Raw genomic sequence first — 26,885 nt, 5'->3', positions numbered from 1 at the left:
TTAAATCAGATTCCAAGTAATATAATAATGCCATATGTTATAATTATATTGAGTGTATATTTCACGAAAAAAATATATATCTACATGAAAAGAACTTATATATGAAGAAAATACATATTCAGTGAAGGATAATAATCAGTGTATTACTCTCCGGGGTCCCACAGATAATTTAAGCTATTAATTGCAGAAAATGTAATTCAAAATGCCATTATATTTTGAAACAAGAACATGTATATCGTAATTGCATTACACATTCGAAAAATATAATCAAGTTTTTAAATGACCAATGAGTCAAATCTATTGATGTTTAAGATTAGGTTTCATCTTACAAAAGCTTTAAGTATATAACCGTTCACTGACCTTATCAAAATATACGGGAATTTCCAACAAAACTTCCACTGACCCAAATTTTTCAATGATATAGACGTCTATCAAATTATATGTTGTTTTAAAGACAATTGAGAAGGTTGTGTTAACGATCAGATAATTCAATTACAGGTAAAAAAAACTTTTTTCTTATACTTTACCTGTCAACATTACAGAAATTACTGATGCTTTGACAATTTAATCAGATTATAATGAAAAGTAAGTTGTAACTTCACCGTGTATCTTACATAACACAACTGTATTTAATTTGTTAAAACCTTTCAATCAAAAATGAACTTTTGAATTCAACCAAATTTCATATAGGAGATACAAGAATTTTATAATCCCCTTGTAATGGTGTTACCTAAATCATAAAAACAACATTGACACTGAAGAATTTAATTAATATATGTCGGTTAATTTGTTGATCATGTTTATTGGTGTCTAAACGCATCCTTCTACCCATTAAAACTGTTCGGAGTAATTTTGTAAATAAAACAAGGGAAAAGAAGAAAAAAGAAACTACCATACAAGTTTATAGAAACTACATTAAATGTTTATTGTATAAATAGCATAAACATGTTAAATAAAACCAAATTTAGAGATTTAACCAATTAATATCTTAAATTTTCCTCATTTAGATCTTTTACACAATAAGCAAGGTCAAAACTAATATACAAACTCAATATATAACTCAAACCTTTTTTACAATAAAACACACTACTGTAAAACGCCTAAAATTATCGATAAATACGGAGATTTTTAAAGTAACATTAAAGAAAACAATGAAACCATTAAATATGATTTTTTATATCAAATGCAAGTATATACTCTTGACGGATGATGGCACCTACATGAAACCATTTATTACAAAATAAGTAAATACACAACAAGTAAAATGAAGTATGCAAACGTAAACAAAAAATTGTTAATTGAAATGTTGTGAACCATACAATGAACGAGACCAATGTTTTTTTTTATCAGATCTATCAAATGACTGCATAAATTCATGCACAAATAATATGTTTGTAAGATTAGAAAAATTAAATTCACAACCCTTGGGATCCTCAGTGCTCTTTAACGTTATACTTATTTGACTTTTTATTTTTTTGTTGTTATTCGAGCATCACTGATGAGCTTTTTATACAGGACACGCGTTTGTCGTAAACAATATTAGCCTTGTATCTTTGATGAGGTTTTTTATATATACAATTAAGTAATTAGGTCCTTATCTAATTTTTGCTATATCGTTGTTTTTTAGGCTCATTATAAACATCTGTTACCGTACTTTTGTGTTTATGCATTATTTCATTACATCACTTCTCTTTCACTGCATGTGAAGAAGAAATAAACATTTCTTATATGAAATAATACGATCGCGCTAGAATGAAAAATTAATATTATTATTGATAAAAATTCGAAACCCTCTTAAAAAACTGCGTATAATTGGTACTTTAGCTTTTTAATAAGGTGATATAAATACTCGATCTGAACTAAAGGTCTTTGTTAACTTACTTTAAAACAATTCAAAATATATCTTTTTATTATCGATGTCAAATGTTTGATTTGAAAGCTACATGATATAGTAGCAAAGTGTAAATAATAATTGTAACAAGGTAAGTGGAAGTTTTCAAAGATAACTTTCCTTGACTTTGATTGAGAATTTCAGAATTGAAGCCGTGCTTGACATAGATCCGAAATTATCTATAGGCGATGACAAATAAAGTGTAAGAATATTTAATTGTTGCCACTCATTTATAAAAAAAATTAATAAAAATTATAATAGTAATAATAATATTTATATAATAATAATAGTAATAATAATAACAATAATAATGGAAAACTAAATCACATTTCTGTCATAATTAAAGTCGATTAATCCTGTTCAGTTTCTTGATGCCTAAATTTACAATCATTCTTGGAAATTACTGTTATCCCCCTTCCAAACAAACAAAATCTCTTTACATTTATGAGAAGAAACGTAGCTTTCTTATAGATAACATAACTACGAGACTTATACAAGTCTTGATGTATCTGATTAAAGCAATAGATAATCTCTTGACAAAGATTAATAATGGAAATGAAATTGATATCTATCTGCATTTATAGAGTCAAAATTCTGATTCATTTGCAGCATTTTAATTAAAGTGGTCCTCTTTGTTTTGACTTGTACACATTTTTTTTTATTTATATGCAGTATCTTCCTTTTAATCGATTTACGAGATGTAAAGATCTGTCAACTACTGTCAACTAAACTTCTGAATTGATTGCAAACAGTATTGTAATTTATAGGCAGCATTTTAGATAAAGTGGCCTGTTTTGTTCTGACTACTTGTTAACAATCTTTCGAGTGATATAGAATCTCTAGATAGACGTCTCTTTTTGTTCTGAATGACTGTAAACAGTCTTTCGATTTATCGCCATCATTTTAAATAAAGTGTTCATCTTTATACTGAAGTGTCTTGCAAGTTATCTCCACATTTGTATATAGATATGGTAGTCTTAATTTTTGGCAGATTGTTAAAATTTTTTACGATTCATATTGAGCATTTAAAAAGGCCTAGCAATCTTTGTTTTGAGTAAAATCATCATAGATACCAGGATTGAAATTTTGTACGCCAGACACGCGTTACGTCTCAAAAAGGCTCATCAGTGACGCTTGAATAAAAAAAGTTGAAAAAGCCAAACAAAGTACGAAGTTGAAGAGCATTGAGGACCAAAATGTCCTATTAAAATGTGTCTGATTTTAAAAGTGTTTTATTTATTTCCATTTTTTTCTGACTAATTGAAGACATTTTTTAGGTTAATCGGCAGCTCTGAAATTAAGTGTCTTCTTTGTTCTGACGATTGAAATTCATATCTCACGAGGTATATACAACCTATAAAGAATTGGTCTTCTTTGTTCCTGCTACTTGTTAATTATATATAATTTCGAACCGATGAAAAAAAAAGTTTGTAAATAATATCTTGTTTGAACAGTCATGTACAAGACATTTGCAAATTTTGTCAGTTAATTTTTATCTTCTTGCATTCTCAGGAAAAATATTCCAAGTGTAGAAATGAAAATTATAAAATTGTTAATTTTTGTTTTAATAATGATAATATTGATACAATAATTATAATGATAAAATTATAATTATCATAATTAATAATAATAATAATATTAATTTAATTAATAATAATAATAATATTAATTTAATTAATAATAATAATAATAATAATAATATTAATAATAATTAACATTATTTATGATTATTGTAAAATTTATAATTGATAATAACCAATATCAATAATATAGTATTGCTTTAGACTGTGTTGAGATAACAGCATTTTCTTCCCGATTTATATTATATTTTTGTATGTCATTTTTTACAAGGTAATGGGTGGGAAATTGAGAACATTTAAATAAACAGCTGTTACAGTGTAATTTTTTCAACTAATGGGAGAACTAAGAAACGTATTTTGAAAGGCAGCTATATATGAAAATGCTAACTCAAATCGAAAAACAAACAATTAAAATCTGGTATCTATGAATTTATTCAACACGACGTTGTCGCCACAATAATTATAGAAATAGTAACCAATAATTTCTTACCGAACTCATTGTTATAGCCAGATTTTTTGAATTGATAAAGAACACAAACGACTTAATGATAAGATTTCTTGAATGTAGATATCAAAATTCAAACTCAGTTAAATAAATGAGAGTGATATGCAACACACTGTTTTAAAAATGATATGAAAAGTGTCCCATTTTGTAAACAATGTTCTTTTATCAAAGTAAGTACGATTTTATATCCAAGCATTTGGTCATGATCTAACCTGATGAAATTTGTTTCACAAAAACGTGTTGTACGCACGGACATCACATCATATGTTTTTGTTATATAGTGAAATTGTTTTCAAAATTGACAAAGGTCAACGTCAGGAGCCTCTGGCCTTTGTTAGTCTTGTATGTTTTTAGATTTTTTAATTCTCTCTATGTTGAAGACCCATTGGTGGCCTTAGGCTGTTTTCTGCTCTTCGGTCGGGTTGTTGTGTCTTTGAAACATTCCCCATTTACATTCTCAATTTTAGTTATACAATTCTTAGAAAAAGTACTTGTTAGACGATAGACATCCTCACAAAGTTTGTAGGCGGAACAACTACCGCGACTTGATTCTTATTACACTTGGGAAACCCGTTTATGTCGATAGACTATCAAGTGCAAGGTTGATTTAGCAAACGTTTATATCAACAAGGGAAAATCCAAATTTATTTTTGTCTTGCTTACATAGCGGATTTAAAGTGCTGACATTGCAATTCAGTCAAACGATCAGTGTTCAATTTAAATATCAATGAAGTGATGATGCCCGAGAAGGAAGCTTAGATGACAAGTCAAAATTTAAACACAGTAGAAGTATACCCCGTGTTTACCTATGGACAAAATATTTTATGTGAACTTAATATGGATATTACACAGATTCAATAAGATACAAGTTATTAAATACATGTTATATAAAATAAGTTATAAAAACTAATTTGAAAATTTAATTCATATTGAGATGCAGAAAAATGAAGAAAAGGTAAACCTTCAAGCAAAGTTTATATTTTGAAGACTATTTAAGAACACCAAACTTTACATATAGAAAATTAATAACAAAACTAAGAATTAGTGCCCATAATCTATATATAGAAAAAGGAAGACATTCTAATATTCCTCGAATGCAAGGATTATGCCTTAAATGTAACAAATTAGAGGAGGAACATTTCCCTTTTTTATAATAACATTGTGAATTAAAAAGGTGTCTGAGAACCAAGTGTTTTGAAAATTTGGATATAACAATTCTGTTCAAGATTTGTCTGCTTAAAAAAGGAGATTTTTAGACACAAGCCATCAACACTATCATAAGAAAGTTAAATCAGGGTTCTACATTAAACAGTCATTAGAAATGAGGACAGGGGATTCTGGACTGTTTACTGGGTTTAAAAGATTGTATATAAATGGGAATTTTCATTAATATTGTATACTTATTCTGTACATGTTCCTGTCACAAACTTACTGTTTTAAATTTATAATACAATAAACATTTGAATTTGAAATTAAAAAAAAAATAAATCAGAAAACATTACACAATCATGTAACATTTTTTGGTTTGTTTTGTCTGAATCGGACAGTATTCAAATACTTTTTACAATGAAACCTAAGCAAAAATTAAATTAAGTCTTTAAATAGGTTATTTGATTCATGATTTTCGCAAAAATCAAAAGTATGTCAAATTATTATTCTATTTAATAAAACATTTTGTAATTATTTGTTTTTTTAAGAGATAGTGACGGAGAGTCAAATTTTGTTGATATTCTTTGTATTTTTTTTCGCGAAACACTCAAAGGAGGTTCTCACCCGTACATATTGCGTACACATGACATATATTTGGCCTCCTAACTTTTTTATTCGAGCATCACTGATGAGTCTTTTGTGGACGAAACACGCGTCTGGCGTACACATTATAAGCCTATTGTCTTTGATGAGTTTATTTTACAACAACTGGGTTGATGTCACGGATGGTGGATGTTTGCTTCCCCCGAATATCACCAGCCAGCAGTCAGCACTTCTGAGTTCACATGAATTATCACTGATATGGTCATATTCATAAATAAACTATTTACTTAACTTCAAATTGTTTCAAATACTTTGAATTGTGTACTCGAGAAATATATGACTTTGGCATCTTTGATGTTTTTTTTTATATATCAAAATCAAGATTAACTAAAAACCGTACAGAGGCTATCCAATACATTCTGGCAAAATAAAGAAAAAACAAGTCAACTAAACTCAACAAACATTTAAACAAACACCAGGGTTAATTGAGATGCATGTGGAATGTTTGTACTTTCTCATCAGTGAGTAATATTTGTCATATTACATCTGTTAAAATGTGTAGACGAATATATATCCGACAATAAAGCATCTCACAAAAGGAGTTTGATGAATGACTATTGTCTAACCCTTTGGCACCTTTAAATGTATAAACCATTTATCCGAGAACTAGCGAAACAATCTTAGTTCCCTACTGAAGGATTGAATCCACAACACGCAACCTTTGCGAAAACATTTCAAGGGACCACCTAGTCGGACATGACTTAATGTACTAGTTAGATGGTACATTACTGACTGATGGTATTCGTCATATGCAAATTATGTATTGGAAGTGAGGCATTTAAATACAAAATTAAAAGTTTAAATCGTTGTCTAAGAATACTTTGACCTATAATTGTTAACTTTTTACACATTGTGACTTGGATGGAGAGTTGTCTTATTGGCACTCATACCACATCTTCTTATTACTACAAAAAGAATCCTGCGAAAAGTGGAGGATTGTTCAGCTGAAAATAAACCAAAAAGTTTAAACAGTTAATTTTGTATCCAAATCAGTGTGCCATAAATAGATTTTTTTAGCATAAAAAGTTTGCTTTTATAAGCCATTTATTTTCAGATTCTATATTTAAAGTTTTAGATCGACTTACCTTTGTATCCGGTCAATTTAGCCACCAATAGCAAATCAAATAATTTAACCATAAATATTAACAGCACCTGAAGATTTAATTACATACATACTGAAACAACCAACTCTTTAACAAAATATATTCTACTGTTATGTCTTTTCGTCGTTTTTTGTTTTTTTGCCATGGCATTGTCAGTTTGTTTATGACCTAGGAGTATGAATATCCCTTCAGTAAATTTCGCCTCTCTTTTATGTAATTTCAAAGTCAATGGTTGTGCTTTAAACTTTAATTTCCAAACTTTATTTTTATTCAAGATTATTTGTTTTTTTCTGTCTGCAGTTTTGAACTTTAAGAAAGTAAATTTAACCTTCACACTTTTAGTTCATTCGAGATTATTCATGGAAAATATTAATATAAAGCATTATATCTTGATTACTTTAAATTCCGTTTTATTTTCCATTAACTTTTTTCCATTAGTTTTCACGATATGTTTTACTAGTCATGTCGAACGTTCTTAAAGCTGGATATTAAAGAAAGTTCGTAATTATGCAATTTAATACTTCTATAAAAGGAAATGTGCAAGCGAATATAATAGATAGGCGTAACATTCATTAACTCGTCTATCTGCATTATAGCGTTACAACTATTTGAACTGTTTGAATAGATTGGTTTGGAACAAGTGTTCAACTTTATTTTGTTAATATTTGAATTCATTCATTTTAGGAAGGTCCGGATAATACCTCACTGGTAACTGTTTATGTGCTGCTTTTTATAAAATGTTGTAGCACTTCACTGTTTCTGGATAGGTTAACGCATTTCATCCTATGAACAATATATGACGCGTGGAGTGATTAAGCATAAAGGCAAAACTGAATTCCGCAGTCGAAAAATCAAAAAGGTAAGACATTTTTATAAAAATTAATAAAGTGTTATTTTCATTTTACTGGTAACGAACTGATTGACCGATCGAAGTATTTTATTTCCAACTCATTTTGAGAACGTTTCATGTTCTTTTTGCGTAATTTTTGCGACATTTTTCGTTTGTTTTGTGAAAATTATATTGCAATCTAGATGCCTGTTATCAAGGTGTTCAATTTCTTCCTGTTTCCTTTGTGACACGTTAGATAAAAACGTGTTTTAATTTATATCAAGTATTTCAAGTTACAATAAAAGAATAGTCTTATGCATTTTATACCACACATTACGTAAACACCAACCTCATACAGTTTTGCGACATAACAATCCATTCATAATTTAAATTACAATAGGTAATTTTGTTGAAACGATAATAAGGTTACGTAATGACTTTTACATTATTGTTTAAGACTTGGTTAACCAAATCAAAAGGTTTATGTGTATACATTTGAACAAATATACTCTGAATTGTTTCAGCTTTAAGGCAGTAAAAAAAAACCAATAGTGCTTGTTGTTTGATATAGTTTGAAAGAAGTTTTAGTTGGATGGTTTAGGGTGTAGACAATGAATAGTGATTGAAACATGAAAAAGCAGAAGATGAAAGAGAGTTATTTGGAGGGGTTCGTGTTTCGAAATCTTCAATAGTGTCATTCGTAATGTTTTGTGGACTGTTGATTGTCATTTCGTAGATTATTTTGGCCATGGTGGTGTCTGTTTTCTTAGAATAATGGTTTTCGATTGTCCTTGGTGTCATTCCCGTACTGTCATATTGTAATACCTTGGTGTCCGTCTTCCATCGTCGTTAAATGTTTTATCCTGAAACTTTTACATAAAAATCCAGAACCACGGACAAAAATAAAATTTATGAATTAAATACAAGTATGTTCGTTTTGTTGACGTAAATTGTAATTAGCAACACTTCGTATATGTCAACAGTGCTTTTAACATAAAAATCAATAGACCCTGAATCCTAATGTATTAGTTTTATGAAAAATAGTACTAGCTGAATGTGTCTTAATAACACAAATATTCTTACAACTGTAAATTTTTCAACTTGCAGATACATATTTTGCTGAGATAGTGAAAACATTGAATTGCATAAAAAGTAAAATTACAAAAATACCGAACTCCGAGGAAAATTCTAAACGGAAAGTCCCTAAGTGAATGGCAAATTCAAAAGCTCAAACACATCAAACGAATGGATAACAACTGTCATATTCCTGAATTAGGAGAGGCATTTTCTTATGTAGAAAATTGTGGATTAAACCTGGTTTTATAACTAGCTAAAACTCTCACTTGTATGACAGTCGCATACAATTCCATTATATTGACAACAATGTGTGAACAAAACAAACCGACACAATAGGTAAAAATGTCAAAAATAGGGGTACAGCAGTCAACATGTTATAATCTTAATCACTACAAAATCAAGCAAATACGCCAACAAAGAAAAACAAAAAGGCATATTGACAAAGCACATTAGAAAAAACGAAAGAGAAAAATACAAATATTTACCAAAGCACAATAACCCAAAGACTGTATGCCCAGTAAGACCCCATTATGGCCCCAAAATATAGCATTTTTACAAATTTGTTTAAATGTAAACTCTTAGCTCTTTATTGGAAAGAAGAATACTTTTGTTCCGTTAATATGGGCTGTTTTTGACAATAAAATGAACATGCATCAGGTGATGGCATCATAAATTCATGCAAAGTTACTGAAATCTTCACAATTGTAGCGTGTGTGCTAATTGTAAGACAGTTTTGTCTAAAATGGAAGTGGCCGCATTTGTGTTCAGTCATAATATTTAAATATATGTTGTATGTGATGATAATACATAACATATATAAAGGTTGGGACTGAACACGAATGCGGCTAATTCCATTTTAGACAAAAAAACATCTGAAAATTTTATAGATGTTTCATATTCAAGCTTGAATTTGAGCGCCTTTCATGACCACATCAGTTTAATACTTTTACATAAACTAATTGAATCGACCAAAAAATTGAAAACAACACGTTTAATAATTTCATGCGTCTAAAGTAGACCCTTAAGTGTTTAAAAAATGTCAAAAATCTTTCATCAGATGTACTTCGAATTTTAGGCTAAGACAAGCTCTTACCGGACTTTCTCCTTCTTTAATTAATGTGAAGCATGAATAATGTAGATCTGTTGATTGAAATATAAACTTTTCATTTGAAATCACACGCAATCTAAGGTTTTCTATATTATATTTGCAGAAAAAGTTTAAAGTTTTCAATTGAACTTAGTAAAACAATACACTTTGTACCATACATACTTCATGGTTTGATTTTACAATAACTTTAACTTTGACATTGACAAAATATATCTTTTAAAATCATACTTCATGACATAAATAACTATTAAACAGACATTTATATGACAGCATTTTATTTATTCGATACTATAGAACATGTGGTTCCTATCTGATTAGGCTATAACGATCATAGCTATCAAACGGGAAGTATATTTAAGTGAAAGGAAATCCTCTTCTGACTCCTCCATCAGCTTTTTCTTTTCCTTTTACATGTTGTTAAAATAGTGCTTGTACCAAATACTGTATATTCAGAAATATTCAGTGCCTTTATTATTGCGATTTTTAAAGAAAGGACAAAAATGCAAGATTTGTTATTGCGATTTCGGTAAAATCTGCATACAGATATATGCGAGGTCTTATTATTGCGATACTCAACCAGTCGCATTAGTCGCAATAATAAAAACCTCACAATAATTTCTGAATTTACAGTAAGGAATATGACAGTTGTCTTTCACTCGATCAGTTGGTTGATCTAGTGTAACGCTTGATTTTGCCAGTTTTTATGGACCTTTCCACACAATAAACATTCAAAGAAGTCTATGCCTGTTCTTCATTCCACAAATTTGACATGGACATGTATCCAGGAGAGGAAAAGAAATAAGAAATGCAACGGAGGTAATAGAAAATCAAAAGTTTTGGACATGGCCAAAATATATAAAAGGTAAAAGACAAAAATCAGTGTATCAAACCAAGCACAGAAATGTAATAGTTTGTCCCAGTAACTATAACCGATTGACTTGATTGCAACCTCAGCGAATAAATTAAAAAGCAACCAGTGATTGAAGATTGTACTTATAATTTTCAAAAAAATTACACAGTAGGATGTTAGAGGTTAACTAATAACAAAAATACAAATTTACAATATTTTATTAGCTATTAAAATATGCAAAGATGTAAGATATGAATGTTTAAATTAAAAATAGCATAAAAATAAAACCAGCCAAAAGTTAAAGTACAATTCACAGTTCAAATCTCTGATGTAAAGAATCCGTACTTGTGAAATAATATAAAAATAAGAAGATATGGTGTGATTGCCATTGAGACATCTCACTCCCTTACCTAAACATGTAACTCAAATTTACGTTTCGAAACGAATACATTTTTAACAGTGTATAATCAATTCAAAACACGTATTTGAATTTGTTTTGTATCAATATCATCATATATGCAATAGAAAAGGAGTAATCGGAGAATATCACATGGAGAAATTAAGATTTAATTCCAGACAATATAACTTATTGTGAACACAATCAAATAAACAGTATACAAAATAAAATGGATGTTATCCAGAAAAAGAAAGATAAATTTACCAACACAACTCTCAACAGTAAGCAGTTCCTTCCCAACTATCTATTGACACCGTATATATACAAAATGGGATGTGGTATTATATTGCCATTGGGACAACTATCCAATAGAGTCACAATGCATGGAAGTCAGCAGTTATAGGTCACCATTAGGATTTCAAAAATATGCAAAGCCCATACCGTATAGTCAGATATAAAAACACCCCGACAAGACAATACGAAAATGTGAAACGAAAAAAAACAACATATTTATGACAAAACAATAAACGAAAACAGATATACCAGACAGCAACCAAAGACAACCACTGAATTACTGGCTTCTGACTTAGGACAGGCACATGCATGACATGGAGAGGTTAAACATGTTTGTGAGCGCTCAACCCTCCCCTAACGTTTGAAAATGGTGTAAAAAACACACTGTCAAAATCAGTTTGAAAAGGATCGACTCATTAGTTCGACATGAAGCACAAAATAAAGCCAACATAAAGACAGAGGACACAAAATACCGACGTAAGAGTACTCGCAGTTACTGAAAGCTAGTTTAAAGCATATACCCACTTATACTAAATTATGTTTTCCAAAACTAAAGTAATAATCAGTATAATTCGAAAGGATTTAGTGTTAAGACGTCATAACAGTCTGACAATAGCATGATATTGTGCAAAGCAAAAATATAAGTACATAATATCTACAGGATATAGATAAAGGCAACAGTAGTATACCGCTGTTCGAAACTCATAAATCGATAGAGATAAAAACAAATTCGGGTTACAAACTAAAACTGGGGGAAACGCATCAAATATAAGAGGAGAACAACGACACAACAAAAACACAACATTAAAATGTAACACACAGAAACGAACTATAATGTAACAATGGTCATTTCCTGACTTGGTACAGGACATTTTAAGAAAAAATTATGGGTTGAATCTGGTTTTGTGGCATGCCAAACCTCCCGCTTTTATGGCAATGTTAAATATAACATTAAAATGACAACATTACATGACATGACTACAATACAAATAAATGGGAGAACATATAGGACAAAGAAACACACGAATAATAGCTAACAAAAGGTACTAGGTTTAAAATTTAATACGCCAGACGTGCGTCTCGTCCACACAAGACTAACCATATGTTTTTCATAAATGCAAAACATACATATTTAGTTATGATTAATTTATCAAAAACAGAATCGATGTTAGTACCTGTAAAATCTATATTTAAAGATCTAACTACGGCTATATGATATTCCTTACGAATCAGTTTATTCACATCATCAATATGTTTACAAGGATTGTATATGCATTTACGTGATTTATAAACAACATTACCGTAAAACAAAATCTTTGTACCTGGAAATGAATTTGATAAAAGTTTGAAAGTAATTTACGGTCACGAAATTCCTGACTTAATAATATACCAGTTATACTTAGATTACCTTCACTAAAACATCACTGCAGATACGGGTGTAATGAACGAGTTAGGAAATAAACACACTTTAAGGCGGGACCAAAGGAACATCACTATCCATAAACGGAAAATTAACGAAAGGGAACGAAAGATCGTCACATTTGTCGTAAACTTTGCTTCAACTTTTGCGCATGAAACTTTAATATATAAAAATCTTGAGAATCATTTCTCTTGGGTAAATAACGACAGTATAATAAAAAAATTCTTGATTATTTAAAGCAAAAATAGCATCAAGATAACAGTAAGTGTTATAAAAATAAGGAGATTTGGTATGATTACGAATGAGACAACTATCCACCAAAGTTCAAATGAAGTGGATGTAAATAATTTTAGGCAACCGTACGGCCTTCAACAACGAGAAAAATCCATACCGTCTGGTTGGCTATAAAAGGCCCCGACATGAAAAATATGAAACAATTCAATTGAGAAAACTAACGGCCTAACTTATAACAAAACAATTTACGAAAAATAAATATGACAGTCATGAACCAACGACAACCACTGAACTACAGGCTCCTGACTTGGGAAATGCACATAAAGAATGTGGCGGGGTTAAACATGTTTGTGAGCGCTCAACCCTCCCCCTAACCTGGGACAGTGGTGTAACAGTACAACAAAAGAACAAACTATAAAAATCAGTTGAAAAAGGCTTAACTCATCAGATGGATACAAATAAAAATACATATAACAAAAACACAGAGTGGACGTGGACGGGTACTTATACATCCCCACAACAAAAAGACACTAAGTACAGACCTGAGAGTACTCGCAGTTACTGACAGCGTGTTCAAAGCCAATAACAACTAATAAAAAAAATCATGTATCTAAGACTTAAATATCAATCAGTACACATCCAACATCTAAGACGTCATTAACAGTCAGAGAAAAACATGACCTTGTGCAATGCAAAACTATAGGTATCCACAGATTGAAGTACCATGAAAGTACATATGTGTAATATTTATTATGGGTTTAATTTACTGATAACAAAATCAATATTTCTACCAATAAAAACAATATTCAAATATTAAATTACAGTGTTGAATAGGTACAAAACTATAATAAACCTTTTAGAATATGTTTATTTAAAGGATTGATAGGTTTACCCGGACCGTATCTAAATTTCCGGGCTCGGTTTACAACATCACCGTAAAATTTAGGATATGCTATTCCGTTTGAAATAAGTTTTCTACAGGTACAGCCAAACTTGCAGACCAAATCTTTGTATCTATGGAAGAATTTTGTAAAGGTTTTAAGGAATTTGTGGTACGAAATCTCTGACTTAAAAGTTTACTAGTTATACATAGATAACGCTCATTGAAATTCAAAACAGTTTATTTATCTATTAAATGGAATTTAGACGTATCTTTGACTATTAAACAGCGGTATACTACTGTTGCCTTTATTTAACAAGTTTGGTCAAAACCTTTAAATCATAACAACAAAGGAACACGTTTGCTATTAAAAAGACAAAAGATAGATCGAAAACAAACTGACAACGCCATGGCCAAAAATAAAAAGACAAACAGACAAATAATAGTACAGATGACACAACATAGAAAACCAAAGACTAAGCAACACGAACCCCTCCAAAAACTGGGGGTGATCTAAAAGTCATGCCCATAGGAATATCTACAAACTGTCGATAAACTTTATTGCCGAAACGTACAGGAATGTTGTCAAGGAGAACATTTAGAGATTATTTATTATTTTTTTTAATTAAATTTAGCGAATCATACAAATATCTGGTACACATTGGACACAAACATATTATTTACATTACATTAGTTTTGCTTACACTTAACACTTTCAATAAAAAAAGGTCGTAAAAAGATTCCAGGCTAATGATTTTGTATACCAGCCGTGCGCTTTGTCTACAAAAAACTCATCAGTAATACTCAAAAAAGCTAAAAGGCCAAATAAAGTAAGAAGTCTTAGAGCATTGAAGACCCAAATTCCGAAAGTTTTTGCCAAATACAGCTAATGTAATTTATAAAAGACAAACAATTGACAACAAAGTAAATTCTTTAGGGAATATATAACCAACAAAAGGCTAACAAAATAGTAAAAATGACTAATTGCACTTAAAGGCTGATTAAAGTGCATGGCATAGTCTAAAACATCGTGCACACAAGATGAAACAAACTCTCAAATACACATTGAAAGAAGCACTATATTCAATACATACATGATTTGGTCTCATTAGTCACACAACCAACGGAACAAATGGAAAACAATTATCAAATTCCTGACTTTCTACAAGCATTCCCCGAACAAAATGGTGGGTGAAACGTGATTTTATAGCTAGCTAAACCTCTCACTTGTTTGACAGTTGATCATATTTTCGAGATATTGACAAAATTAGGTATGCAACCCAACCAGACATAATAGGTTAATATGACAATAAATGGATTTCAGCAGCAAAAACTGTGTAAACATACACCACAGACATCAAATATAACTGACTAAAAAATCAAACAAACATACAAATAAATTTTACAAAAACGTCAACAAAAACGTTTTTGTAGCTGATAGTAAATGTGACAAAAATGAAAACAACACGTTATAAATTTCATGCGTCCGAGGCGCTTTTCTGGATTTACCCCCATCAGGAATTCGAACGCTCAACGATTAATATTTTAAAACCAAGGACGTATAAGAACCGAAACACTTGAGGAACTATATAACCAAAAAGGACCTAAAAAATATCTAAGCATGAGAAATAGTTGTATCAGCTGATATCTAAAGTCAACAATTATTTTATTAAATAACTTTTTTTTTTAATACTTCTCCAATTTCTTGTATTTGCTCAAGATCTTTAACTGCTCCTTTCATACTAAGTATATTATATGGTTGGCAGATGCTAAAATTTTATTTGTTGAAATATTCAATAACATTTGTTTTTAAAAAATCGAAAAAAGAAGAAGTAAAATGAGAAAGTGCATGGCGTAATAAGCATACGTTATTGGCGTTGTCTTGAAAAAACTATTTATAGGTACACGTTAACTGTTCCAAATCTTATATTAACCTCTCTTGATTTTTCACGTAGTTGATATAACGTTTTATCAAAAAAGATTCCCTACCTTTTAGCTAATACAAAAAGTGAATTTTTATAGTGATATAATAATATATAGTATACACTTTCTCGATAAAGTATAAATTAAGTAAAAACCTCTTACGCCCGAATCGCACCACAATACCCACTAGCACCAATAACGCCTAAAGCAAAAACCCCGATAGATGGATGCATACATACCGAGTCAGGTCAAGAATCATACGACCAAACGGAACATAATAACACAAAGACAAAGGGGGAAAGTCAATAAGAAACACAATTTCAGCACATGCAATCTATAAATCAAGACCATCTTGTATTATTTGTCTATCTCTCTATTAGGTATTAGTACTAACCGATGAATGAATTTTTCGTCAAAAAGGATGAGACGTTCTTTGACAATACCCTGGCTCATTAATTACATCAGTTAACGATATGCTTACCCCCATCCTTCCCCCCGAAGAATTTATCACCCCGATGCTTCTCAGTTATATATATTTTTGTTTATTTTTGATAACACAAAATATTTCTTATACTTCATTTAAAGACCAACTAGGATTCGGCAATTTTTAAAAGTTTTAATGTAATCCCCCTCCCCCCCCCCAAAAAAAAAAGGAGAGAGAGGCGAAATACCCATGCTTAAAACTTAAGACAGAAGGAAATAAAACAGTTCAAACTTTGGGTGCTACGGAACATTTCTTGTATAGAATTAGCAGTTCGATTACTCGGGGTTTTGTAAAGAGTAAAATCAATTGACGGTGTTATATATTAACGAAGAGAACTACTTTCTAAATTGATCATTATGTATATTGGATGATTACAAGTAAGAAAAATTGGCGTAATGACAATGATTTGGTTTAGAAAGAAAAGAAATAGACAAGACAAATGAAAGTCTACCACACCACAAGAAGTATATTGATTGTATAACATGTTCTTAAACTTGGGGATGAATTCAGATGCTTCGGAAGGTTAAGTCTTTCCTACTCCACTTGTGTTGCACTTGACAAGTAGAAAGCAATAAATACATGATTGAAGAAAAGATACTATATTGCTTATATATTTGGACCAATCATGGTACGTTTATAGAAATAAGACCTTAGATATCAAATCTAGTTTTAAGTTGCCTGACCAGTTTATTTTAATTACCTCATAGATAATTCTAAAACATGGCATTAAACGAACACGACGAAATCATAAACAAGCTCATAAAATACTATATTGAAAACTAAAAACTGCACAACAAGCAACCAACAAAAACTAGAGGAGATATCAGGTGCTCCATGAGAGTCAGTATATCCTGATATTGGCACCAATCCTGTGGCTCATGGTAAGCTTTGCAATCTTTGTTTTAGTTCCTTAACATGAAATGGAATTAACAAATATATTATATTATTTGATTTTTGCTAGTATCCAAGTGCTGGCTTCCAAGCGGACAGTACCATCGGGGACTAACTGTCAACCAGTAGAGTTACTGATCCATTTGTAGTAAAAAAACGTGTAATACCAATCAATAAGCATAGTACACGTCTTAATGAGCTATTGATCAAATTACACAGTATGTTCTTGTAATACCAAAACAATTGCATTAAAAATATTTTTGTTCTTGTTGTTTGCCTTGTTTTTTTCTTTGTTTATTTTCAGTGTACCATTCCTACGAAACTAATTTAACTATGCAACATGTTTTAATGCTTGTTGGAAGTAAGGGATCTTATCACAGACCAGTGGTTTGGCGGATAATTTTATTTTTCAATTGATCGATTGGTGCAGGTTTGAAAATATTTGATATCCCCCCCTTTCCCAAGTTAATTTACGACTTCCATAGCCTAAAAACTTGTTGATTATTGCCACACAGTATAGACAGATATATTGAAATCATATCATGCATATGGTCACCTCCTAATTTCCATTTCACTTGAACCATGCTGGTTGATTAACATTAACTCAAATTTACTTTCATAACAAAATTGGTAGGCTACAGAGTAATATAGAACAACAAATGGATCAGCAAGAATTCGGACATTCAATCTATTCGTCATAAGATTGGTATCAAAACGCAGTGAGCACATGCCAATAAATGTTCCTCAGGCTAATGAATGATATATAGATAAAAAATATCTTTAAGGCAATAATTGAATTGCATATATAAAAATATGTAGCAAAGCGGAGGAGAATGGACACACACAACTTGTATCAATTTAATATTAATGTTTAAGAATAATACAGCACATCTGTTTAGTGAAGCAATATTGAGAAAATAGTTTACGCCTTGGGAAAGTTTATGTATAAATATAGATTCGGGTTTTCCAAAAAGTATGGAAATTTACATAAGTCGAGATATATAACGTATAAACTGTTCACTGGTTAACAAATGTAAGCGATTATTTAGTGATTTAGTAAATATATACGGCAAGTTAACTTGAGTTTTTTCTTTGCAGTGTTGTATGCATTTTCTGCTGATCATTGCCAATATTAGCTGAATGACAATTGTACGCAATTGATACTTCATTTGATGAAACCAGAAAGTTGTAAAATTGTTGTTAAGTCTTGATAGATATGACAATATTGCTATATTTTGCATTATCTATGTTAATACTATGGACTTAAAAAAAGCGAATTGTTGGTTTTGTTTAAACAGCTTTTTCGACACTATATAGGTATATGTGACTTCCATATAGCGTTATGTCTTCCTAAATAAAGGCAACAGTAGTATACCGCTGTTCGAAATTCATAAATCGGTTGAGAAAAAAAACAAATCCGGGTTATAAACTAAAACTGAGAGATACACATCAAATATAAAAGGAGAACAATGACACAACAGAAACACTAAAATGCAACACACACAGAAACGAACTATAAGATAACAATAGCCATTTTCCTGACTTAGTTATCTAACTGAGTTATCCCCCCTTATGTGGCAAAGTTGAAAAAAAATAAATCAAACAAAAATATTCATTTTTTTGTAAAAATTGATAAAACAAAAATATTCATTTTTTTGTAAAAATTGATAAAACACATAATTTTCCATATTAACATGAAAAGTCTTACACATGTATTACATATTTCTCTCGAAATTTGCACAATTTATTAAAGATCTAGACCAAGTGTTATATGTTATTTCAAAATCCAAGATGAAGAAAGACATCCCAGTAAATACTTCTAACAAGAAGTAACATCTAGTAAACATGTCATAGAATAAGCAGGGCACACTGGTGCAATTTACTAACGCGTATATATTTGGAATCAGTGTTAGCTTTGCTCTTTTGTTCCACAGAGACTTTTTAATTCACACCAATCCACCCCTTATATGGTAATTGTGTCTTATTCGATTTGATGAAGAGGGCTTATGTGTCTTTCGAATGATCTTAAATATCGTAATTAAGATAAAATTTCAAGATATATATATTGTAATAAAGAAACGCTCAGGTATATATGTGTCACATTAGTTAAATGACGATGGATGAACGATCAAACTTGGTGTCTGAACAGCATTGACAAACCTAGTTGTATCCAATTCAGTAGAGTGTTTGACTTGAAGGTGGTAAAAAAATACCCATCAGTCATTCAACCTAACAGCTTATATACAAGTGGAATTAATTGCATTATTTCATGTATTACATTTAGTTTGTTGTATTTTGAGGGAAATGATTTTTTTTTCAATTCAATTTATCTAATTCAGTTTGTTTTGCGCTTTTATTTTACTTTGCATAGTATTTTCAAGTATTGAACATTATTTTAATTGTTTACTTTCTGAAAATATCGAATTCGTCTGTCAGTTTCTTCTGAGGAAAAACATAGGACTGATTGGTTGAAGTGCTTTTTGTGTCAGGAAAGACAAACATGAATCACAAATGACACCGCTGAAACAGATAGATTTTTCAAAGTCGGGATATAGTTAAGATCAAACACAATAAAAAGTTTTATGCGCATGGAATTTAAAATGCAAGAGATTTTACGATGACCAAGATGGGCACTGAAACAAATTACAAAGTGCACTGTTCTTAGAACAAAACATAATGTATATGTTGCCAATATTTGCAGAGTGGACAAAGTTGGTTTTTAAAACATAACTGGTTTGAATGTTAGAGGGTCTGTACTGCAAGCAAAGATAACACAAATATTATACCCCGCCCCTCGTAAAGCCCATGTTTCGGTAAAGGAAACCGACGAAAAATATTGATAAAAAACAAAATAGAAGTTGCACAAAATCATTAATTAAGATTAAGAGAAAGTTTCAACATTGTTCAATAAATTGTAACTAGAGGCTTAGGAAGAGTTGTGATACAAATTGGGTACTTCTTGAATATAGCAATGGCAAAGGGCATGCTTTGATAAGAGAAACCTCAAAAATAATTCGGACCAAAAAAAAAAAATAGAATGTACACCGTATGGTAAGGATGCTGTGACAGTTTTATTAAATTAAGATTAAAACTTTATAGTGGAGCGAGAAGTTAGAGAAATAGTTCATTTGATGATAAAAGCACCAAAATCGATCTGTTGCTCCCATATAGCATACATTATCGAATAAATCGTTAGCCACTTGAATGTTTGCCCTTTTCTAAATGGCCGCCACATTTCAAAAGATGATTAATTTGGTCATAACAATTAAAAATAATTAAGATATCCTACCTTTTTACCTTCTTATCATTGATTTACTGTCATTTAAGACTGTGTAACATTTCTTTCTGTTCGATCAAATACATATAGGCCATTTTATGCTTTGCGCATGCGTTTTTTCTATGATATAACACCCTTATTTTAAATACCTTCACTACAGTTACAGCTACACAATGCAGTGCATGACAATCCGGAACGAAAGCACTTGCCGTGTCTGGAAGAATCAAATTTACAGTCATAATTTATAAGTTCCATGCAAGATGCAGCTATGGGTGAAAAGGATCTCCAATATGGTATCCAAACGTCATTATCCCTTTCCAACTCCATCTAGACGGCGAAGGCAATTGTTGATTACGATATAAAGAGTAGCCCCAAGTTTGCCCAGCTTGTAAAATTGACCTCTTGAAATGCTCATGTATGACAGCCCTAAGGATGGAATGGCATTATATAAACGTTATTTACGGGCAAACAAGTCCTTGCTTACTTTACTTTTTTTTTTGGAAGAATCGATCATACGTAATGACTACAAATTCCTTAATTCCCTCCTTGCTCACACTGTCACTTGACGACTGAGATGCTGTATTACTTCAATAGCCTTCTCAAGCTCATTTCGGGCCTTCCATGCTGACTTTTTGACTTTACCAACAAAAGCAGAAACCGTATAACAACCAGACAATGCATGGTAAAGTTGAAGCGCCTGACATTACATTAATGGATTAAGCGATCTTGCTACATCATGAACTGGAATCAATCGAAAGTCCTTTCCTTTTTTAAAAGTTATCCATTGCATGTCTACATTTAGCTCTGTAAATAGAGATACAATTCAGTTTTGTTTTCATCACATCAAAGAAAATTGATCCATGACCTTTGAGGTCTATCGACTATCGTGCCCTGTTACTTTCTGTCGCCGTAATACATATCAAAGACGACATCTATTCCCCAATATTGCTGTGCGAAATATCTTTTTTTTTAAGGTGAAACTACATCATTATCATAATCATCAAAGAGTCTAAATGGTCCTGTTGATTTTGAATCTACCATTGGTGCATATTCCTTTATCAGCGAGTTTGAAACTGTCTCTCTATTTTTCCAAATCGGTTGATTCTTCTTGAAAGAGGTTAATTTTTGAAAGAATGACTTGTAGCTTGCAGCTTGTGTTTCTTCATGATGTTTTATGTTTTTTTTGTTTTTTTTTTATTTGAACATTTTCATTAACAGCCGAAAATTCATCAAAAAGTCTCATTAACGCTAGACCGGTCAACATCCAGCACCTATGATCTGTAGAATTTTTTGTCAAACCGATGGCACCACCCTCACTTTTTACGAGTGCGTTATTATGTTCCTAAGCTTGATCAATATCAATGATTGAAACGTGATGGCACTTTTTCAAAGAGCAAAACTCCCCTATGAAAATTCAGTATAAACAGCTGAAAGAGTTGTTTTTATGGTAATAATACCGCGGATATGGCAGCCACAGATTATAAGTAATGTGATCGATGGCAAAGAAATATGGAATGAAAATGAACATCGACTCTTTGTAAACTTTTAAATCACATTCTGTATAGGACAAGCAGCTCTAAATTTAAAATTGTGCTCGAAAAGCCAAACTGCGGAATTCGTTTTTCAAGATCTGTGCACCAATGCAAATAGTAACCAATAGAAACGGTATCGTTATTGTGATTTTCAAATTTATATGTCATTTTCGTCAATTCAAAAAGACAGCATGTAGTTAATTGACAAACTTACATCGTTTTCGCAAGGTTCGAAACTGTAAGAAAGCACCCAGCAGCATCAGCAAATTCGATATCTGCTTCTGTCATTGCTGTTACCCAATTGCTACTTTTAAGTAACCATCTAGAAATTTAAAAGCTGCGATTTCAATATGAAGATTACCAAACAAAACAATGATTGTGTCATCTACGTAAATATCCGGCCATTGCCATTGGATTTTTCTTGCACGAATAAACAAAGGTTGGTCAGAAAATGTCAGTTATTGGGCATGGGCCAGACACACAGTTCTAATTAGAAAGTATGAACCTAGCTATAGCTTAATAATTGTATTACAACAGTCACAAAAAGCACCACAATAATCAGATCATCAGCAAAAACATTAAGTTGATCATTATTAGACATATACCTGAGGGTATTATTGTATTACACAATTTATATCAAATTGATGATTGCATAATTGTCAAACTGTTTCCGGATTTCTAATCTTAAAGGGGTACAGCTCTCAAAAGACAACTGCATTATAGTAAAAAAAAATCAAACGACTTTATTGTTATCAAAGAAGCTTTTAACCAAATCATATTCAAGTAACGATCATTAGATCATTTGTTGCACAGGGAAATTGATGTAATCGGACGAAGGGACACATCTACGATTGTATATCATAAAAATTCTCTTATGTTTTAGCGTGTTATATTATTAGAATATAGTCAAATATTTATCTTTTCTTTTCATCAATTGCATTCTTTAAATAAACATCGTATTATCTTGGTAAGGCAACTATTTGGATAAAACTAATATTGAAAGAATTGTATTTAACTATTTGACTATTTATCTGTAAATAATGATGGAAAAACGGCAGGTGGATCAACTTATGTCTTAAAATTTGGGTCTTTGGTACATTTTATTCCTTTTGACTGTCTGTTTTCTAACTTTTGCTCGAACTGTAACTCAAACTATAATTCGACCGCTAACTTGAATTGCAACTCGAACTTATTTGAATTCGATCAACTCAAACTTTGAATCAATGCCTAACATGACGAATTGCCACACTGTAAAAAAGGAAATGAAAAAAAAAAAAAAAAAAAACAAGTGTCTGATTCAATGCTCTCATGATATAAAAGTTGTAATTGATCTAACAGCGTTCTTGTATTAGGTAGATTTTCGAACACCTTTTATAGTCGACCCTACGACAAGCGATAGTTCATTCCGTCTTTGTTGGTTCAGTCTGTGGTTAAATCTTTTAAGAGATCAACATCTTAGTCAAACCTTCTTAGAATTTAACGGAACTTGGATAGAAGCTTTACATGACCAAAAATACATTATCCAGAGTAATATTTTGAAAATATTTCTTTTTCATTTTTCCGAGATTTACTGATAAATGGACTTACTGTATTTCTGCAGTTAACATTAGATGTGTTTGAGCTTTTGATTTTGCCATTTATAAAGGACTTTACGTTTTGAATTTCCCTTGAAGTTCGGTATTTGTTTTGTTATTTTACTTTTTAGTCACTGTCTGTTTTTGTTCGGCATCAAATAACTTCGTCAAACGTCAAAGAAAAATTTCAAATGTCAACTTACTGTATTGAAGATCATTTAATGATAGACAAATTAGAGTTCATGCAGGTTGATTCCAAGCATCCATATGTATGTTACATGTATGTGTTGATTTCTTTTTATTCACGAGCACTTATGTATATTATTTACAGGATACGCAGCTGGATCGAATTATCTACCTAACCACGGATCTTCATCTAACACACTGTGTCTACCAAATGACCCGGAATTATTCAACGATACATTTTTTTATACAGAAAGCTTGCTTTATGGCTCTGAATACGAACATAACACTTTTACATCTGATTCAGCTCAGGAAGACATGCCTTGTGTTGTATGCAGAATGAAACACTCAGCAACAACACTTATGATACCGGATAGAAAGTCGTGTTACAGAAAATGGAACATTGAATATATAGGGTTATTATCTTCCGGTGCCAATTTTCACAGTCCGTCGACTTATTTATGCGTAGATAGCCATCCGGAGTACATACCATCAGGTCAAGAAGACAAAAATGGCAACCTTTTTTACGTTGTCGGTTACAAATGTGGATCTATTCCTTGTCCTTCGTATCACGACAACAGGATTGCCTACTGTGTCGTTTGTTCTAAATAAAGGATAGCGAAGAAAAACTTAAGTTTATTATGACTTTTTACATATAGCCACCAGTGAGGAATAGTCATTCATTTTGCAATCTAGATAGTCTAAATGGGGTCTTTGTTTCTTTATTTTTTAATTTTATGTACCATTTTCTCTATTCTTTATTTTGTCCCTTTTATTCTCTTTTTCTTCATATTTTAGCACATCATTAATGTCTATCTCTGTTTTTTTTTGGCTCATTATTCTCTACTCTTTATTTGTTTGCTCATTATTCTCAATCCTTTATTTTTTTTTTAATAATATCCATATAAAGATGATAAAATACAGCATCAGGAAAAACAACACAAGAAGTGCTCACCCCATTTTGTTTATATAACGGAAATATAAACAACTGTCATACAAGTTTGATGTTTAGGTAGCTATAAGATCAGGTTTAAACCACCATTTTCTTCGGAAAATGCCTGTACCAAGTCTGGAATATGACAGTTGTTTTTCACTCGTTCCGTTTGTTGACAAAGACTAACGTTTGAATTTGTCTGTTTTTATGGACATCCTACTTTTGAATTTACATTGGATTTCAGTATTTTTTCAAGAAGTTAAAAGGAGAGAGTTCAAGTTACACAAAACGAAAATATTACATTACGTTCAAAATTTCCTCAGAATCTATTTCAGACACTTTCAAATACTACTACAATCTACAGTGAACAGCTAATATGTTTACCTTGATGGAAAACAATATTGTAAAATTGAGAATGGAAATGGGGAATGTGTCAAAGAGACAACAACCCGACCACAGAACAGACAACAGCAGAAGGCCACCAACAGGTCTTCAATGCAGCGAGAAACTCCCGCACCCGGAGGCGTCCTTCAGCTGGCCCCCAAACAAACATATACACCAGTTCAGTGACAATGAACGCCACACTAAACTCCAAACTGCACACAAGAAACCAAAACCAAAAACAACACAAGACTAACAAAGGCCAGAGGCTCCCGACCTGGGACAGGCGCAAAAATGCGGCGGGGCCAAACATGCCCACGAGATCCCAACCCTCCCCCCATGTAACATATTTCTAAAACGTTAGTTAAATCATAAATGCATGTAGTTGTTTTAACAACTGTTATTTTCAATGCTTTCGCAAATTGTGAATATTTACTAAAATAAGAGGAAAAAGACATTCTGTATCAAAGGAATTAACACAAAAACCATTAGTTGAAGATACAGCGACACCACCATAACCAAGAGTAAAAAACAAACAGTCAAACAAGTCCCTAAAACATTAAAAAGTAAATTAACAAAAAAACCGAACTCCAAGGAAAATTGAAATCGGAAAGTCCATTATCACATGCTTATCAAATGGCAAAATCAAAAGCTCAAACACATCAAACGAACGGAAAACAAATGCCATATTCCTAACTTGGTACAAGCATTTCCTTATGTAGAAAATGGTATATCAAACCTGGTTTTATAGCTAGCTAAACCTATCCTTGTATGACAGTCGCATAAAATTCCATAATATTGACAACAATGTGTGAACAAAACATACAGACATAATAGGTAAAAATGTCAAAAAATAGGGGTACAGCAGTCAACATTGTGTTATAATCTTAATCACTATAAATACAAACAAATATGTCAACAACGAAAAACATAATGGCATATAGACATAGCACATGAGCAAAAATAACAGAAAGGAATACAAAAAAAGACCACAGCACCACAATACATTAGCGGGATGCATAAGTACCGAGCCACGGCAAAAGGATATTACCAAAAATGGACTAAACAGTAAAGGTTAATAATTTACAAAGACAAATAAAAGAACACTATAACACGTAAATAAGATGATAAACAACGTCAGTACCTAAAATATATACTTCAAGACCATCATGCATTATTTGTGAAGTTGATACGGAATATTTATCGACAAGGTCTTGGTATCTTCCGATGAGCTTTTTTAGAAAAAGGACGAGACGTTCTTTGACATAACCCTGGCTCATAAACTTTCGACTGAGACACATGTGATGATTTATAAAGTCTGGGTAGCAGCTGCAAGCTCTTGAATACGGAATGAGTTTGGAAATGTATATCCCATATGCAGGTGAAGTTGGTATATTGCTACTAAGGTGGGGGAAATTAATAATTTCAAAATTAAAATCGTCTCGTTTGTCATCGATTCTGGTACCGAGATGACTTCATTGTTAAATTCGAAATATAAGTCTAAAAATGAGGCAGAGGAAGCCGCAACTAGAGGATATATTAATGGAACACTATCAGAAAAGTTTGGATTGTTAATGGATAGAACATCATCAATATATCAGAATGTGAAATTAAATGATCTTGCTACTTTGATCTTCTTGTTTTTGACAAGTGTCCGAAGGAACTCCGATCAAATGAAAATAAGGAGAGGAGCACAGTTTGTTCCCATAGGAATGCCGACAATTTC

At 31.4% G+C, this 26,885-nt stretch overlaps 1 long non-coding RNA gene across 1 annotated transcript; it reads left to right on the top strand.

The window, feature by feature from the left end:
* The first annotated feature begins 411 nt into the window (after positions 1-411).
* On the top strand, positions 412-24,758 carry LOC127708802 (uncharacterized). Its single transcript, XR_007985393.1, has 3 exons — positions 412-498; positions 7,576-7,750; positions 23,993-24,758. It is a non-coding gene; the product is annotated as an uncharacterized LOC127708802 (long non-coding RNA).
* Positions 24,759-26,885: the final 2,127 nt, after the last annotated feature.

The sequence above is a fragment of the Mytilus californianus genome, unplaced genomic scaffold (assembly GCF_021869535.1).
Source record: "Mytilus californianus isolate M0D057914Y unplaced genomic scaffold, xbMytCali1.0.p SCAF_7, whole genome shotgun sequence".
Taxonomy (NCBI): Eukaryota; Metazoa; Mollusca; class Bivalvia; order Mytilida; family Mytilidae; genus Mytilus; species Mytilus californianus.
This window is presented reverse-complemented; position numbering and strand designations above follow the sequence as displayed.